We start from the raw sequence: 5887 nt of genomic DNA, 5'->3' as shown, positions 1-5887 counted from the left end.
TGCAATCCATTCAGACTCTGAAAAATCATATTGACTTGCTGAGTCAATATTTTATTCTGAGCCAATATGGCATTCAGAGTATCAATTTCAAGAACTCCCTTCTTCATAGGCGTCCCATTACTCACAGGATTCCTCTCAGAAGTGTACATGAACTAGTTATTAGCAACCATGTCAATGAGTTCTTGAGCTTCCGCAGGCATTTTCTTTAGGTGAATGGATCCACCTGCAGAAGTATCCAATGACATCTTAGCTAATTCAGACAGATCATCATAGAATATATCCAGAATGGTCCATTCTGAAAGCATGTCAGAAGGACACTTTTTGGTCAATTCTTTGTATCTCTCCCAAGCTTCATAGAGGGATTCACCTTCTTTCTGTCTGAAGGTTTGAACATCCACTCTAAGCTTACTCAGCTTTTGAGGAGGAAAGAACTTGGCTAAGAAAGCCTTGACCAGCTTATCCCAAGAGTTCAGGCTATCCTTAGGTTGAGAGTCCAACCATACTCTAGCTCTGTCTCTTACAGCAAAAGGGAAAAGCATGAGCCTGTAGACTTCAGGATCTACTCCAATAGTCTTAACAGTATCACATATCTGCAAGAATTAAGTTAAGAACTAAAAAGGATCTTCAGATGGAAGTCCATGAAACTTGCAGTTTTGCTGCATCAGAGAAACTAATTGAGGTTTCAGCTCAAAATTGTTTGCTCCAATGGTAGGGATGGAGATGCTTCTTCCATGTAAATTGGAATTAGGTGCAGTAGAGTCACCAAGCATCCTCCTTGCATTATTATTATTTTCGGCTGCCATCTCCTCTTCCTGTTCAAAAATTTCTGAAAGGTGCTTGCTGGATTGTTGTAATTTAGCTTCTCTTAGTTTCCTCTTCAGAGTCCTTTCAGGTTCTGGATCTGCTTCAACAAGAATATTCTTGTTTTTGCTCCTGCTCATATGAAAAAGAGGAAACAGAAAAATAATAATAATAGTAGGGATCCTTTTTACCTAAATATAGAGGTTCCCTTATGTGAGTAGAAGAAAAGAAGAAGAGAAAATTCAAACACAGATGGAAGAGGGGGTTCGAATTTTGGTGAGATGAAGTGTTAGTAGATGAATAAATAAATAGAAGGATGTGAGAGAGAAGGAGAATTTTCGAAAATTATTTTTGAAAAAGAGTTAGTGATTTTCGAAAATAGTTTTTGAAAAAAGGTTAGTAATTTTTCGAAAATTAAAATCAAAAATTAAAATAATTAGTTAATTAAAAAGAAATTTTGAAAAAGAGGAAAGATATTTTCGAAAATTAGAGAGAGAGAGAGTTAGTTAGGTAGTTTTGAAAAAGATAAGAAACCAACAAAAAGTTAGTTAGTTAGTTGAAATAAATTTGAAAATCAATTTTGAAAAGATAAGAAGATGAGAAGTTAGAAAAGATATTTTAAAATCAAATTTTTGAAAAAGATATGATTTTGAAAAAGATAGGATAAAAAGATATTTTTGAAAAGATATGATTGAAATTAGTTTTGAAAAAGATTTAATTTTTAAAATCACAATTAATGACTTGATTCACAAGAATTCACAAAATATGATTCTAGAACTTAAAGTTTGAATCTTTCTTAACAAGTAAGTAACAAACTTGAAATTTTTGAATCAAAACATTAATTGATGATGTTATTTTCGAAAATTATATGATAAAGATAAGAAAAAGATTTTTGAAAAATATTTTTATAATTTTCGAAAATAAATAAGAAAAATGAAAAAGATTTGATTTTTGAAAGAGATTTTGAAAAAGATAAAATTTGAAAATTTGATTTGACTCATAGAAAACAACTAGATTTTAAAAATTTTTGAAAAAGTCAAATCTAATTTTCGAAATTTTAAGAGAGAAAAAGGAAAAGATATTTTTTTGATTTTTGAATTTTTAATGATGAGAGAGAAAAACATGAAAATGATGCAATGCATGAAGATTTTGGATCAAAACAATGAATGCATGCAAGAATGCTATGAATGTCAAGATGAACACCAAGAACACTTTGAATGTCAAGATGAACATCAAGAACTTATTTTTGAAAAATTTTTAATGCAAAGAAAACATGCAAGACACCAAACTTAAAAATTTTTCATGTATAGACTCTATGAATGCAAGAATGCACATGAAAAACAAGAAAAGACACAAAACAAGAAAACATCAAGATCAAACAAGAAGACTTACCAAGAGCAACTTGAAGATCATGAAGAACACCACGAATGCATGAATTTTTCGAAAAATGCAAGATGAATATGCAATTGACACCAAACTTAAAATCTGACTCAAGACTCAAACAAGAAACATGAAAAATATTTTTGATTTCTATGATTTTCCAATTTTTTTTGGATTTTTGTATATTATAATTTTTTTAAAATTTTTTTTTTCGAAAACATATGAGGAATTTTTGAAAGATTTTTGAAAAATTTTTGAAAAGAAAACAAAAAGAAAATTACCTAATCTGAGCAACAAGATGAACCGTCAGTTGTCCAAACTCGAACAATCCCCGGCAACGGTGCCAAAAACTTGGTGCACAAAATTGTGATCTCAGGCAACGGCATCAAAAACTCTGTACGCACGTCTTAATAAATCATTTTTCATTCACAACTTCGATACAACTAACTAGCAAGTGCACTGGGTCGTCCAAGTAATAAACCTTACGTGAGTAAGGGTCGATCCCACGGAGATTGTTGGTATGAAGCAAGCTATGGTCACCTTGTAGATCTCAGTCAGGCGGATATAAAATAGTTATGGAGTTTTCGAAAATAAATAATAAAATAAGGATAGAAATACTTATGTAAATCATTGGTGAGAATTTCAGATAAGTGCATAGAGATGCTTTCGTTCCTCTGAACCTCTGCTTTCCTGCTGTCTTCATCCAATCAATCCTACTTCTTTCCATGGATGGCTTTATGTAAGGACATCACCGTTGTCAATGGCTACTTTTTATCCTCTCTGGAAAATGGTCCAATGCGCTGTCACTGCATGGCTAATCGTCTAGAGGCATCATCCTTGTCAATGGCTGCGTCCCATCCTTTTGTGAAAATGGTCCAAATGCTCTGTCACAGCACGGCTAATCATCTGAGGTTCTCGATCATGCTGGAATAGGATTCACCCTCCTTTTGCGTCTATCACTACGCCCAGCACTCGCGAGTTTGAAGTTCGTCACAGTCATTCAATCCCAGAGTCCTACTCGGAATACCACAGACAAGGTTTAGACTTTCCGGACTCTGATCTCATGAATGCCGCCATCAATCTAGCTTATACGACGAAGATTCTGATTAAGAGATCCAAGAGATACTCATTCAATCTAAAGTGGAACGAAAGTGGTTGTCAGGCACGCGTTCGTGGGGAATGATGATGATTGTCACGTTCATCACATTCATGTTGAAGTGCGAATGAATATCTTAGAAGCGGAATAAGTTGAGTTGAATAGAAAAATAGTAGTACTTTGCATTAATCTTTGAGGAACAGCAGAGCTCCACACCTTAATCTATGGAGTGCAGAAACTCTACCATTTGAAAATACACAAGTGAAAGGTTTAGGCATGGCCGAATGGCCAGCCCCTCTGATCTAAGAACCAGGCGTCCAAAGATGATCCGAAGATGTCTAATACAATAGTAAAAAGTCCTATTTATAATAAACTAGCTACTAGGGTTTACAGGAGTAAGTAATTGATGCATAAATCCACTTTCGGGGCCCACTGGGTGTGTGCTTGGGCTGAGCTTGAATGTTACACGTGCAGAGGCTCTTTCTGGAGTTAAACGCTAGGTTGTAACGTATTTCTGGCGTTCAACTCTGGTTTGTGACGTGTTTCTAGCGTTTAACTCTAGACAGCAGCATAGAACTGGCGTTCAACGCCCTTTTACGTCATCTAAACTCGGCCAAAGTATGGACTATTATATAGTGCTGGAAAGCCCTGGATGTCTACTTTCCAACGCAATTGGAAGAGCGCCATTTTGAGTTCTGTAGCTCCAGAAAATCCACTTTGAGTATAGGGAGGTCAGAATCCAACAGCATCAGCAGTCCTTCTTCAACCTCTGAATCTAATTTTTGCTCAAGTCCCTCAATTTCAGCCAGAAAATACCTGAAATCATAGAAAAGCACAAAAACTCATAGTAAAGTCCAGAAATGTGAATTTAACATAAAAACTAATGAAAACATCCCTAAAAGTAACTAGATTCTACTAAAAACATACTAAAAACAATGCCAAAAAGCGTATAAATTATCCGCTCATCAATCTCCTACATGCTAGTTCACATGAATCTTCTGTAAGTACTAGCTAATTTCATATATGTGTATATAAATTGAGTTAAGCTATATTCTTATGCTGATATATATCTATACATATATTTCCTTGAGTCTCCTTGGGGCGTTGAACGCCAGAAAGGGGGTAGTTCATTGGCATTCAATGCCCAATATGGGCAGCTCCTTCGAAGGAGAGTATAGACCATTATATATTGCTGGAAAGCTCTAGAAGTTAGCTTTTCAATGCCGTTAAGAACGCGCCATTTAGACTTCGGTAGCTCCGATAATGCTCGTTTGAATGCATAGATGTCAGAATCTGACTGCATCTGCTACGCTTTCCTTGCCTCTGAATCGGACTTTGCCAAAACTCCTCAATTTTAGCCATAAATTGTCTGAAATCATCAGAAAACACAACAACTCAAAGTACAATCCAAAAATGTAAATTTTGCACTAAAACCTATGAAAATGTAATGAAACTTAAATAAAACATAACTAAAACATTATGAAAATGATGCCAAAAAGTATATAAAATATCCGCTCATCAGAACACCAAACTTAAACTGTTGCTTGTCCCCAAGCAACCAAAAACAAAGTAGGATCAGAAAGAAGAGAAGGATACAATAAATCTCAGAGTCTTCAATGAAGCTCAGTTCCAATTGATGAGCGGGGCTGGTAACGATTTACTTCTGAACAGTTTTGGCATCTCACTATCCTTTGAAGCTCAGAAGTGTTGGTGTCTTTAGGAATTCAGAATCCGGATGATATTATTGACTCTCTTAGTTTAGTTCTTTTTTTTATTCTTGAACATAGCTTCTTTTAAAGCCTGGCCGTGACCCTAAGCATTTTATTTTCCCGTATTACCACCGGATACAAAAATGCCACATGCTCTTAACTGGCTGAACCCAATTGGATTGTGATTCATCTTTGCTAGAATCTCCAGATAGTGGTACCCAGAGTTCTTAGGCACACTCTTTTGCTTTTGGGATCACGACTTTAACTGCTCAGTCTCAAGCTTTTCACTTGACACCTTCACACCACAAGCATTTAGTTAGGTCAAGAGTTTGTTTCTTTAGACCCTTCTAACCATTGATGCTCAAAACCTTGGATCCTTGCTCTAGCCTTTTGGTTTAAAGAGCTATTGGCTTTTTCTTTTTCTCCTTTTATTTTGCTACTTTTTCTTGCTTCAAGAATCAATTTTAGTGATTTTTCAGATTATCAATAATACTTCACCTTTTCCATCATTCTTTCAAGCGCCAACACACTTAACTTCAACATTAAATATGCACTGTTGATTCATGCATTCAGAAAGTAAAAGTAATGGCACCACAAAGATGATCATGCACTAGAAACAGGAAACAAATAATAAAACACAATGGAAAACAAAAAAATAACATAGGCAAGGGAATAGAACGTGACTACCTTAGTGACGGCGGCTACTGCTTCCTCTAGTGGATCCAATGGAGCGTTTAAGCTCCTCTATGTCTCGTCCTTGCCACTGTTGCTCCTCCCTCATAGCTCTTTGGTCTTCTCGTATTTCGTGGAGGATGGTGGACTGCTCTTGGTATTCCATCCTTAGCTGATCCATGTTGGAGCTATATTCTCCTACAGAAGTATTCAGTCGGTCCCAATAGTC

At 35.7% G+C, this 5887-nt stretch overlaps 1 non-coding gene across 1 annotated transcript; it reads left to right on the top strand.

The window, feature by feature from the left end:
* The first annotated feature begins 299 nt into the window (after window positions 1-299).
* LOC112767799 (small nucleolar RNA R71) lies at window positions 300-407 on the top strand. Its single transcript, XR_003185239.1, has one exon. It is a non-coding gene; the product is annotated as a small nucleolar RNA R71 (small nucleolar RNA).
* Window positions 408-5887: the final 5480 nt, after the last annotated feature.

This window comes from Arachis hypogaea, chromosome 17 (assembly GCF_003086295.3).
Source record: "Arachis hypogaea cultivar Tifrunner chromosome 17, arahy.Tifrunner.gnm2.J5K5, whole genome shotgun sequence".
NCBI classification, from domain to species: domain Eukaryota; kingdom Viridiplantae; phylum Streptophyta; class Magnoliopsida; order Fabales; family Fabaceae; genus Arachis; species Arachis hypogaea.
This window is presented reverse-complemented; position numbering and strand designations above follow the sequence as displayed.